This window comes from Lathamus discolor, chromosome 6, assembly GCF_037157495.1.
Source record: "Lathamus discolor isolate bLatDis1 chromosome 6, bLatDis1.hap1, whole genome shotgun sequence".
Classification (NCBI taxonomy): domain Eukaryota; kingdom Metazoa; phylum Chordata; class Aves; order Psittaciformes; family Psittacidae; genus Lathamus; species Lathamus discolor.
Genome location: NC_088889.1, coordinates 82241603 through 82255483, shown reverse-complemented (window position 1 = coordinate 82255483; position 13881 = coordinate 82241603).

Below are 13881 nucleotides of genomic sequence, written 5' to 3'. Positions count from 1 at the left end.
GGGTGAAGAACCATTACATAGCATTCAAAGCACCTTATTTTTAAAGTGAGCTATGTTTGAGCAAACCAACTGTAAAATTATCTGTAATGAAGTTTCCAGACCTCCTAAGGACTCTGGAACTCTTGTATAGTATTCAGATAAAAAAGAACGTGCAGGAACTCAGTCATTTCACAAAGAGCAATGAGGAATCTGCTCCATTTGATTACAGCACATTTATAAAAAGACAACTCATTAAAGTCCCCATCTAAATTCCATTGAATGAAGGTCTCTTCTCCCAAGAAACAAGCAATAAGACAAGAGGAAATGGCCTCGAGTTGTGCCATGGGGGAGCTAGATTGGATATCAGGAAAGATTTCTTCACTGAAAGGGTTGTCAGGCACTGGAACAGGCTGCCCAGGGAAGTGGTGGGGTCACCATCCCTGAAAGGATTTAAAAGATGTGCAGATGTGGTGCTTAGGGACATGGTTTAGTGGTAAACTTGGCAGTGCTGGGTTAACCGTTGGATTTGATGATCTTAAAGGTCTTTTCCAGCCTAAAGGATTCTATGATTCTAAGAGCAGGCTGTCCAGCATGAGGCTGGGATCAGGCCAGATAAAGTACCTGAAATGCAGCTGGAAGTGTTCAAGGCCAGGCTGAGCGGTGCTTGGAGCAACTTGGCCTTGTGGAAGGTGTCCCTGCTCATGGCAGGGAGTTGGAACTGGATGAGCTTTAAGGTCCCTTCCAACCCAAACCATTCTGTGACTCTATGATTCTATGAATGACCTGCAAGAGTCCCACTATGCCCTTACGGGTGGGATCCATAACCGGAATTGATTACAGACACAGCCACTTACATCCCAGATCCTTGGAAGCCTTATTCTCCCCCAACGGTTCTAACCTTAAAGATAACTCAAGTTCTCTTGCCAGTCATCTCCCTTACAATAAGTCAACATCCTTATGTATTCTCTCTGCCAAAAGGCAACTTTTAAAATGCTATAAAATAAAACTGGGTACAAATTAAACAGCCAACACATTTTACTGCTGCTCAGTAACTAAAATGCTTTCACTGTGCTATTCAATCTATAACTGCTGAAATTACTTTCATGTGTGTTTACAAGTCTTCCTATATTTTCTCCTCATTATTCCAAATACATTTTAAAAGCTTGTTAAGATAGATTTGTTGGTGTTTTGTATCTAGCTGACTGTGCATGGTAAAGGCTTTGAGTGTGACTTTCCTAACTTGAAACACACTCTTTTTCATGCTGCTTGTTAAAACACGGATCATTCCAACCGTGTACATTAATTGGCTTGTCTAGGGAAACGGGACTTGGTTTATGAAGTCTGTCATCCTGGTTTGTAGCTCAATTATAAACTACAGTTATTTTCCTTTCCCCCCACTCAGACCATTTGCTCTGGGGTTTGTGGTTGGTTTATTTTTTTCTTCCTTATGCTGCTGTTTAAAATTCCAGTCCTGTGTAACTGACCCATTAGGTCCTACTCCAGTGGCTGCTCCCAGGGCCAGTGGTTAACACAGAGGTCACTAGTAAAGCTGCATCACTGTGAGGGTCCTAAACTGCATGTTAGCATATGAGTCCTATATGTGCTGAAAGAGAATCACGTTTAAACCAAAGTCTGCCATTTATAAAGTCAAGTGACTGTTTAGGCTATTGCATGTTGACTTGTGAAGTCCTGTGCATACCCAGTCACTCTACAGCACAGTAGGGACTGCCACGTTCCCAGAAATCCAGAAAACAAGAGACCTCACACATGATTCCCAGGCAGAAAGAGACAACAAACCTGTAGCAAACCGCGGCGCAGTAACTCTTCCCAGAGCCAGCCCACCATGACAAGAACGACCTCAAGCTCCTTTGAGATGGACACTGAATAAAGCACCCACAACTGGAGAGAGCATTCTTATCTCCTAACAGTTTTCTGTTCAGTAACAGAATCCTTGCTCAATGGTCCATGGCCCAGCTAGAAGCCCAGGGCAGCCGAAATCAGCCTGTCCAGGAGCAGAGGTGAACCCTCGCAGCTCACTGCAACCCACAAGGCTGAAGGACGGAGCCATGGGTCAGCAGCTGTAGTCCATAGCAGATCTCCCACTGACTTCAGAGGCATCAGGAACTTCCCCAAGGGAAAAAAGGCCAATTTCTACCGACTGAAATCTAATGTACTAAAGGATTTTAGAAAGTACCCAGAACCATAAAAAAATCCATGAAAATTAACTTGGCAGGTTGAATCTAATGCAACCCTTCAACAGCGAGCGGTGCAAACCAGCAGGAAACTGAACCAGTATAAGACTTTTACAATACCTAGATCTGCTGAAACTTTCTTCCTTCTCTGATACACGGAGTACTGCACACATTAGAGGTTTGATCCTCTACCAAGTCTTCTGAATCAGAAGCCAGAATCTTGACCCTGTGCTACCAAATCAATATCCCCAGTTATTAACAGCTCCAAAGTGCTTTTCTATAACCCTTAGAGTTTTTCAGGATGGATAGAAAATGACAGATACCCCTTCCCAGTATTTATGCTGTGAAAAGCCCTCGTCATCTAGGAGAAAATACAAAAAGGCAAGCGATACAAATGGACCACAGTATTCTTCAGGTTTACGTAAAGTCCAAGTAATTTCAGACAGAAGTCAAAATTATCAAACTTCACAATACACATGTCACTGTGAACTTTGCTTCTTATCGCACAAAACTTGGTTTCCCTTCGCAAAGAGATCCATTTTAACCAAAACAAAGGTCTTCTGGCAAGCAGACCCCTCTGTAAAACTACTGAGGTAAAAATCCTTACTTTAAGAAAGGCACCAGGATCATCAGTTCCCCCTTCTGACTGAGTCAGCCCACTCCCTCCTGTGATGGCAGGAAGGCCATATGTGCCAAAGAGTTATTGGCATCATCTGCAACGAGGCGTTCTGTTAATGATTTAGGAAATCTGTTAATGGGAAATTAATTGGAATCGAGATCAGCCAATTGCACAGATTTTCCCCTTGATTAACACACCCACTTATCGACAGGATAAATTGCAAGTTGTGCCACTCACTGATGTAGCTGAGCCCTGGGGAACTTGTCGGTGTGTTTGCAGCATGGTGGCATTTAACATGTCCAAGAATTGGCCTGTGCTAGGAGGGTTTGCAAAGCTCAAGGTACCAAAAGAATCACTAAGCAGGAAGAGGGAAGCTCCTTCCCATGCAGCGCCTGCCTGAGGCCTACACTGAGCTAGGGATGGAGTTGATGGCTCTCATCTGCTTCGTGTCAGGCTTCTCCGTTCTGAACACTAGGACAAAACATGGTTCACGGCTGACTCTGAGCTGGACCAGGACCAGTGCAACTCCTGGACCAGAATTAAAGCACTGAGTGGGTAAAGGTTCACTAAGTGCAGCATGGTGCAGCAAATGGTGCTTCCCCTGCTGTTGCAAGGGCCAGAGCCATCGGGGCTTCAGCGTGTTACGGTGCCACCACTGTTAGATCATAGATTCATAGAATCATAGAATAGTTAGGGTTGGAAAGGACCTTAAGATCATCCAGTTCCAACCCCCCTGCCATGGACAGGGACACCTCACACTAAACCATCCCACACAAGGCTTCATCCAACCTGGCCTTGAACACCGCCAGGGATGGAGCACTCACAACCTCCCTGGGCAACCCATTCCAGTGTCTTACCACCCTAACAGGAAAGAATTTCCTCCTTATATCCAATTTAAACTTCCCCTGTTTCAGTTTGAACCCGTTACCCCTTGTCCTATCACTACAGTCCCTGATGAAGAGTCCCTCCCCAGCATCCCTATAGGCCCCCTTCAGGTACTGGAAGGCTGCTATGAGGTCTCCACGCAGCCTTCTCTTCTCCAGGCTGAACAGACCCAACTTTCTCAGCCTGTCTTCATACGGGAGGTGCTCCAGTCCCCTGATCATCCTCGTGGCCCTCCTCTGGACTTGTTCCAGCAGTTCCATGTCCTTTTTATGTTGAGGACACCAGAACTGCACACAATACTCCAGGTGAGGTCTCACAAGAGCAGAGTAGAGGGGCAGGATCACCTCCTTCGACCTGCTGGTCACGCTCCTTCTGATGCAGCCCAGGATACGGTTGGCTTTCTGGGCTGCAAGCGCACGCTGAAGCCAGCTCATGTTCATTTTGTCATCGACCAGCACCCCCAAGTCCTTCTCTGCAGGGCTGCTCTGAATCTCTTCTCTGCCCAACCTGTAGCTGTGCCTGGGATTGCTGTGGCACAGGTGTAGGACCTTGCACTTGGCATGGTTCCTAAGATCCTTGTGCCTTGCTCTGCCAAAACTTCTGCTTGGAGAAACAGCCCACAGACATCACCTCTGCTCAGGTCTGAACTCTTTTCTTCCCCTCCCTCTGTAAGCAGCAGGTTCTGGTATTTCTGCTGTGGTCATGGCTGGGTCAAATTTCCCTCTATCTTATATTGGTAATTTTGGAAGCCTCCTGGTGAACTCAGATTAGTGCAAGTGTGGAATCAAACCAGGTCAGCAAACACCCAGCAGAGGTGCTGGCCTGAGGGCACTTGGCCCCCCCAGGAGCACTCAGCACCCTGAGGTTTCTCCTTTGTCCCACTGTGTCTTTGAACAGCCTCTTCTGAGCGTGCCTGAAAATGCCCCAGCAAACACCAGCAGTGTGTGGATATTCATTTCCTCAGTCCCAAATGATTTCTGGTATCACCCAGATGGGATTGCCACAAGAATTCAGATTTGGCCTAATGCTGCTCTACCATCACAGGGAGAGCACATCTTGCTCTGATAGCTTGTGGGTGGCCATGTAACTTAAGGCAAACTGGTTTTATCTAAGTTCAGTGTTTTACAATTCCACATTAAATACAATGAATAGTAATAACAGAGCCCTGTAGCTGCTCAGGCTGGTCTGTACCATGGAATGACAGGTCCCAAAGGAGAGGATCAGACTCTCCTCTAATGCAAGTCTGGCCGTGTGATACGCTGCTCTGCTGACACATTTCCGTGCTGCCTTGTGAAGGAGGACAGCCTTTTATCTCAGCAAAGCGGTGATGGGTTGAAAGCAGCTGATGATCAGCTTTGCTTTTGCATGGAGGGGAATGAGCTGCAAATTACCTGCTGTCAGGGGAAGGCTGAAGCCACAGCAGAAGGCAGAGCCCTGTGCCTAGGCAAGGTGTTGGGCTGGAATACCAAGAGGAATATAGTGCTTGAAGGGTACTGAGTCTTTTGACGCAGGAAAGATTTTGTAGAAGAGATGCCCACGTAACTAACATCTTTATAAACAGGGATATATGGAGATGAGAAATTCCTCCAAGAGCTCTGAGAAAATTAAGATTTACTGCTTTATGTAAAAAGGGAAAAAGAGATGCCAGGCTGTGCCCCTACCCTGCAGGAAAAATATTGCTACTTTGAAGTTTTGATGAATAGCTGTAAGGAAGGCTGAGTAGGCTTTGCTCGCTTTCAAACACAGAGATTGAATCTGAGCTCACTTAGGACAGAGCATGATTGATCTCTGCTGTGAGACAGCAGCAGCGTGACTCTGTCCATGGTGGTGTGTCCTCCAGCAGCCTGGCTGCACACGGGACTGAGGCTGGGCAGGATTTGAGAGCACTGAGAGACCTCCCAACACCTGGTTTCATGGGATGGGGAAACTGCTTCAGATAAAATCCAGGGAAGCACTGAAATTCTTTACTTTCAGGTGTAACAGGAGTTCTAAAACACCAGACAGAGCAGGACAGTGTGGTAAAGCTACTGGTGACCTGCAGTCAGAGTCTGCAGCATCTACCCAAGAGGCATGAGCTGACATCAGACACAAAACCCATCTTGGGAGGCCAACACCAGTCCACTGGGCACACAGCATCATGGCCCATCGCCTGACAACCACTGCCTGTCCCAAATACACACATAAATCATGAACTTTGCATCCAGTTCGTACTCAAAGGAGTGAAGCTTTTTCTGCATCTAGAAATTACTCAGAAATTATTTTCCAAACCACTTGCTTTCCATCTAACACCTCCTGAGGGTTGGGAGGGTGGTTATTTGCTTGGGGTTTTTGTTGATTGTTGTCAGGCTTACAGTGAATGCCAAGCTCCTGTTGATTTTACCTGTGTGTAAGAGAATATTGCAAATACCAAAGACTACAATTTTCCTTGCAGGAGTGTGGTGCCTCCAAGTCGGTGAGGGCAGACACGACCCCACAGTCTGCACAGAGAGCGCTGCGGGTACATTAGTGATTAAAACTATGTCAGCTGTGACAAAATAAAAGTCTTTGAAGATTAATCAGAGAAAAAAGTGTTTGAAATAGATAGTGAAAAGTTATGTCATCCATTCACTTATCTCACTAAAGCTTCTGACACTGGTCTCTCAGAAGAGAGCTGACCAGGCATTCCTTTATCATGCCTGAAATTATTTATTGCATCTGCATGAAAACCACACAGAAAATAGCCAAGTTTTAAGTCTGACAGGAAAAAAAGGCAAACACAATGATTAATGCGAAGCTCAGAAATAGCATCCCTCCTCACCCACTGACCATCCCAAATCCTGTCTCTGTGTGGAGGCATTGATTAAAAACAGATCACACTCCATTCAGTTTGCAGGTATCAGAGAGGTTTCAATTGGAAAAGATTAACCCCTCCCTTCCTCTCATGTCACTTACATAAACAACACAGTGCACAGAGTCCCAGACTAAAATGGGATCTCATTTTGCTGTGAGACTAAGTTGCGCAGCTCATCTCCACTCAGTCAAGTAATTACTAAATGAGTGGTAGCAGTTTTACACCTTAGAAAACTTCACGAACCACATTACACAAGTGCTCAACTCCCGCTATTAACAAAACTAACAACTCACATCCACTGGTTTGGTCTGGGTTTTTTTGAGACTGATGGTTAAGGCATCAGATTTTTAAGACACTGCAAATGAAATCACTTTACATGATCTCTTCCACTGGTGAGCAGGTAGGGACTGCATTTCTGGTGGAGGGCTCATTTATGTGCAGAGGTACAGAGATACACCCACCTTTCAGAAAGACTACTGGCTACCTGCACCTACAGCTCCTCCTATGAATGCCCCAGCCTCAGCAGGAAACAGAAAGCTGCTGCCAGGCTGCTTGTACCACCCACCACAGAGTGCCCTGAAGTCACACGCAGGGATTGAGGCACCTTTACTTCAGTTTAGGACAAGTTACTTGTTGGGAAACCCAGAGCCTGGAGTTCATGTGAGCAAACCCTTACTGATGGGGTGTGCATGCTGAAGATGTGGTGACATCTCCAGAGGAGCAGAGTAACTTCCCTCAGCCAAAGGTGCATGTCCTGTGTGGAGGGTTGGGACTCCCAGGCTCTGGGGCTTATTCTGAGCCTCTCTCAGTTTCGCCATCTACAAAAAACCAATCTCCTCCATCTCAGAGATAAAGAAAATAAACAAAACAACACCAATAATGAAAGTACCACCTCAGATTTGCATTTACCAGCAACTGTGAGCATGCCTCCCCTGAGTTACTGAAGCTGAGCTGATAAGCAGCAGTAACTCAGTTAAACAAGAGGAGCTGTTGCTTTGATTGTGCCCATATTCTGAAACCATTTGCCTTGCTGTGTGCTGGATCCCCTTGAGGGAAGTTGGCAGAGATGCATAAATCAGCAGCTGAACCTTTGCTGATAGGACAGATAAAGGGGAATGTGCACCCTTCTTGGAAACTGCTGCCGCCCTTGCTATTGATTATGCAAAACAAGCTGGCATCTCTGAGCAGCCATCACAACTACACTGGTTACCTGAGGTCCAGGTAACTTTCAGAGCTGCTTGGGAATAAGCAAGCTGAGAGCACTGCAGCAGCTGACATGGAGAAGGTGGCCAGATGTGCACACCTTGTGCTGAACATGCACGACTCCGCCGGTCTGGACTTCCCTAAGCATTGTCTGTTTGCTAACACAGGACGGTTCATCTTTTAGGCTTATATTATCTTTATCAGAAATACGCAAGAGTGATTATTAACACAGCAGCAATTGCCTGGCTGACCCCACATTATTTCCTATCCCCTACCCCCCTTTTATTTTACCAGAGGAGGCAAGGATTTGTTAGGGCAGCTGTTCTCATTTCTGCTGTAATGCACCACTTACATATATCCTACATAGATATATGACTCTTTCCGCTGGCTTCTTTCCTTCTTGCTTCCAGTTTATCCACTCTTCCTCCTCCTGTAATCCCATCCTGTGGCTGCAATTGCAGTTCCAGAGCATCGCACCCATGGAGGTGGAGGAGATCTGCCAATTTTTGCTGCCTGAGCATCAAGTCGCATGAACACATAAGGTTTAGAGAGCTCAGAAATAATTCCATGGGGAGTATAACATCTCCTGCAATGCCAGCTGGTGCTATTTGCTGCAGTAGAATGTGCCTTCAGGCCTCAGTCTTGTCAGTCTTTGCTGGCTACAATGTCAGAAACGATTCAGCGCTGTGATGCTCTGAATGCAATGAACACTGGAGGTCCCTGGGCCCACTGCTCCACAATAAACTGCTCCATTTTCTGGGGCTCTTGGCAATTCTAATGAAAGAATCGTGATTCACGTCACTGCCCTGAGCAGCTTATGGGCCCAGATGAATCATGCCCCCCAGAGCTTCCTTAATTGCCCCAGGTCCTCTCCTCCAGCAGCCACCACACACTTGGGAAACTGCTGCATGTTACCAGCCTACATGGCTGTGTTTGGTATCAAGCCACCTAGACCAACCTGTGCCATATCCAGGATGTAATAGGGCTGTCCTTTTCCCTTCCTGCTGCTTGGCACCAGGACAGACTCCCAGGGCCCTTAGATAAAACAAGTATTCTAGCCTGTCCTTCGCTCAGCAGTGTTGAGCAGAGTCACAAGACAGGCAAAGGACCTGTGTTTACTGATCCCTCCTGCTGGCTTCCAAGTTAAGGTGCCTCATTTATAGAGAGAGATATTCCTGCAGGGAGCCACTGTGTTTGTGTGCCATATACAGCAAAAAAGAAATGTTGGCTGTTTGTGTTACACCATATACAGAGTTAACACTAGCACTGGTTCAACAGCATCATCAGCTGATGATCTTTCTTTCCTGTTTACACACTTGCTGCTGTTAGAATGACTGAAGATAAAACCATGTACTGAACTATCCTGTATTCCCCAAGCACAGAGCCTTAAAAATTGAGTTGCCAATTCTAGCTTACAATTGCAGCAGTAACTAAACAGGGAATGAAGAGTACTAATCACCTCGAGTTTTTAAGGCAGTTGGCCCAGAGCTGTAACACTGTACACGGTGCTCTGGTGCCCTGCACAAGGGCAGATGTAGCCCCTTCGTTTCCCAACCTGGTGGGTCCATCTAGCACTACCAGTGCCCTGTGCCTCTCCCAGCTGTATGGTGCCTCAAAACCAACAGCCCCATGCTGTCCCCAGGCTCATATCCACCCCAGAAGTTCCTGAGTGGTGTCTGGCCCCAAGAGCACCCTTAGGGTGCCCTGGGGAAGAAGAAGAGCAGGACACAGCACTCCAGTCCAGCACACAGTCTCCATTCCCTTAGCCCCTTGTTGCACACCCCGCAGCCCTCCCATGCACTCAGCCTTCAGCCCCTGCCTTCAGCTTCATCTGGGAAAGAATTCAGCACCAGCTCAATCTAAAACCATCAGTCTTAAAACAACAGCTAAACCAACATTCAACCAACCATAACTCCCATCATCAAAATGGAAGTGTCTGAACTTGAAAGCAATTAGACCAGTAAGCATAAAACTCGCTTTGAATTAATCTGAGAACCTTGAACTGCAATGTGAAATGCACGGTCCCAAACACCTGTGGGAGTAACTGCCATTGCCTTACTCATGGGAAACAGAGGAGTGGAGGAACAGCCCTGTGTCTCTCCAAGGAAAGACATGTAGTATGTGCATAAAGCTGTTACATACAGCACTTCCCGGGCCACTGTTCTGGCCATTTGGGGGCCATAGTGAGGTTACTAAACCTTCTCACTAATGTCCTTGTGTACCTTGTCTTGGCTACTGGTCTCACACAAGTTAGAGGAGGAAGTGGCCCTTGGTAGGCACTGCTCACGTGCTGCCAGTGCACAGGTAAAGGTCAGTGAGGCTGGAGGCTGGATGAGAGCTGGGTGCAGGGACACTTTCTCCTCCCACATGTAACACCAGCAGCTTTTGAACTATGACAAGCACAACACAACAGCCCTCCCTCAGCTGCTGCTTGCATGTTGAGTAATGGCAGTTCGTGTCTGTCTCGGTTATTACAAATTCACCAGCGGTACTTAATTACATACAACAGACATCTGTTTGCACTGCCATTTATGACTCCAGGTAAATCACACACTTAACGTGAACTCTGCATGTGAATCTCGATGTCAACCTTCATGTCTAAACTGACTGCTCCCTGGATTTGCTGTAATACGTCTGACAGCAGCAAACAAGGGACTCGTCAACCCTACCCTGCCAGAGGGTGACATCCAGGAATGGCACTGATGTTAAACCAGCCAGGTTCAGCACAAGCAGCAGCCTCGTCCTCCCAGCAGACTCCCAGGCAGGAGAGGGATGCCACCATCAATACTTGTATTGCCATGGCAAGGCTGTGCCCAGTCCCTGAGCTGATGTGTTACCCCTGAGAGCAGCTCCAGAGTATGCTCTCCCTGTGAGAAGGTGAGTCCATGTACAAATATGAGGCTCTCTTGAGACCTACAGTGTATGTGAGCAGCACATTCCCTTGACAGCAGGTTTATCTGCCTGAACACATGCTGATGTCACACCTTTCCCACTCAAGGAGTGCTACCACAGGAATTTCATATTACACTTAATCTGGTGCAACTGTAGGTTTCTTCCGGAATCAGCAGCCTGCATTCCCTCCAGCAGCTTGTCCCTGCCCAGGTTCCTGCCCCCTTGTTTGTGATAAATATGGTAATTGGGCTGATCAGAGGGAAAAGGCAGGGTTGGGGATTTTGTAGGGGTCTTTTAGTGAGTTAGTTTTCAATGAAGTTTGGCCAACCACCTCTGCAAGATCCAATGTAAAAGGGACAGCAGGAATGCAAAGCCAAGAGTGGAGCTGGGAGCACTTCTTATAGCAGCTGCCATTAACTAGGCTTAGGTATAGCATAAGATTATACCTTAAAGGGACTAAGGATATTTATATAATCAGAAAGCTAGAAACAGCGCTGAGGAATAGAGTGAGAACTGGAGATAACAGGAAAAGTCATGCAAAATAGCTGAGAGATTCATCAATACACTCCAGCTCCAGGCAATAGATCTGATTACCCTTTTGCCCATATGAAACAACCCGATCTGCTTCACTCACATTGCTTCAGACTAACTCTGAACTCATGTAGGATTTGTTCAAAATGCCCCAGCCTACCTGAAATCTGGGCTGTCAGTCATATCACACTGCCAGGTTTCATTGACTTGTGCACTTGGGCGAGACCAAACACATATGATCTTGCAAAATTCAAAAGGCAGCTCATGTGCAAAGAACTTTCCAGATACGCTGCCTTCCCATGATGGGTGTAGGTGAGTTCTTAAAGTTATTCTGTATTCAGTTATTCGCTCCCTTGAAGTTCCCAGCTCTTAAGTGGCATTTCCCTTTTAGACTTCCTTTAGGCAATTGTTTGGGGTATTTTAACAAGAAGCAGCAATCTCCTGGATGCTTTCTGACAGCTGATCTCTATTGCCACCCAGAGAGTAACAGTCTCTAACTTCAAATCCTGCATTGTTCATCTTTTAAACTAAAATCTGGCAAAATCGTCTGTTAATGGAGGCAGAAACATTTTCATGTTAATTTGCTTCTGAGGGATTTAAAGAGGATGTTACTGGCAGCTTGGAGAAATAACTATTTGAGATGTCTACCCAATTTAATATTTTTATTACTGTTCGCTATTTCTACAACACCACAGCTGTCCCTGGTTTTTAACAGGGATGCTCATCATTTATGTAGCATTTCACATTTTAAAGACCCACAGAAACATTAACTGTCTAATCCTAGCAAAATCCCTGTTTGGAAGCTGAGTATTGTTATCTTTCCTCTACAGATGGGGACATTTCAGTGCCACATCTCCATGTCTTGCCCAAGACCGCAAAGCAAGAGGCAAGAGCCGGCTGGCAAGGGGACACCTCGTGCTTGGGGCCAGCTCTGGCCATGCCGGGTGGTCTTCCTCAGGAAGAGGACAGTCTTGCATTTGAGAACAGCACTAACAGATGCCTGGTCTGCTACCCATTTCCATGGCCCCTTCTGCCTCTCCATTTTTTCATGAATATGGATCAACTCCCCACTCCCAAAAAACACAAAGCCAAACACCTCAGAGTACACTTTGTGTTCGTATGTGGTATGTGCTTATTTGTGACACTGTGTAATGCAACTCCTCTAGGCATGAAGAACAACCCAATCTCTGTAACTAGCATTAGAACTCCAAGGATGAACAGCATGGAAGCACAACTGAGCACTTCATACATGTGATCATTGCTTCAGAGCAAGATTCAGAGCCAACCTTCAGCTGACAGTGTCACAACTAACATGCTCATCACCTAAAACCTGGGGACTGCTCCTGCTCCGTCCTGGGCTCCCAGGCTTGATCCACTGCTGCCTGCACAGGAAGCTCACTTCACAGCACAACAAATACCCAAGTTTTTATTTGTTTATTTTCAGGTCTTAAATTGGGGAAGACAAACCCACAGTGCCTCCCTCCTAGAACTGTTGCCTTGTCTATTAAACCAACAGCAAATGGTTTCTCATTTCATATAGACGCTACTATTCTGAATTTCCCAGCTGCCACCTGACAGATAGGAGCACTGGGAGAGAAAAATAAAACAAGTACAGTGTACAAATAACCCTAGGGACTAAATTTTTCAGACTGAATATCATCAATGTGCAATTCTTTGTTTGCTGAGGTGAGCAAGTACACAGGGAGAACTGTACACAACAATTATGTTAAAACACTGCACAGCACTTGAGCTTTAAATACCTCAGAGGGACAAAACTTAAGTGCAAGTTGCTCTGGAAAGAGAAGAGATATTTTCATCTGTTTCCTTAATAGGGGGAGGTGAAGGTTATAAACAGGCAGCTGGCCTGTGTGAACAACGGTAGGTAATCGTGTATAGGGAGAAGTGCAGACATCCGTGGGATGTCACCACAGACCTCAACTACAGACCCTGAAGGGATGAAATAGAAGCATTGTTCCCAGGATTTCTGATTAAAAAGCTAAAAAAGAAGAAATAAATGAGTTTCCTGGGCTGCATCAAAAGGAGCGTGACCAGCAGGTCGAAAGAGGTGATCCTGCCCCTCTACTCTGCTCTCGTGAGACCTCACCTGGAGTATTGTGTGCAGTTCTGGGGTCCTCAACATAAAAAGGACATGGAACTGCTGGAACAAGTCCAGAGGAGGGCCACGAGGATTATCAGGGGGCTGGAGCACCTCCCGTATGAAGACAGGCTGAGGAAGTTGGGGCTGTTCAGCCTGGAGAAGAGAAGGCTGCGTGGAGACCTCATAGCAGCCTTCCAGTATCTGAAGGGGGCCTATAGGGATGCTGGAGAGGGACGCTTCGTCAGGGACTGTAGTGACAGGACAAGGGGTAACGGGTTCAAACTGAAACAGGGGAAGTTTAGATTGGATATAAGGAGGAAATTCTTTCCTGTTAGGGTGGTGAGGCACTGGAATGGGTTGCCCAGGGAGTGCTCCATCCCTGGCAGTGTTCAAGGCCAGGTTGGATGAAGCCTTGTGTGGGATGGTTTAGTGTGAGGTGTCCCTGCCTATGGCAGGGGGTTGGAACTAGATGATCTTGAGGTCGTTTCCAACCCTAACTATTCTATGATTCTATTCTGCACAGTATTTCTATCAGAACCAGTGGGATGCTGTAACATGAACAGATGTATAAAAGACAATGCATACTTTCAGTGGTGACCACTGCAGATGCGTGAGGTTTGCTTAGGAAGGAGAGCTCCTGTCTTGGGGACAT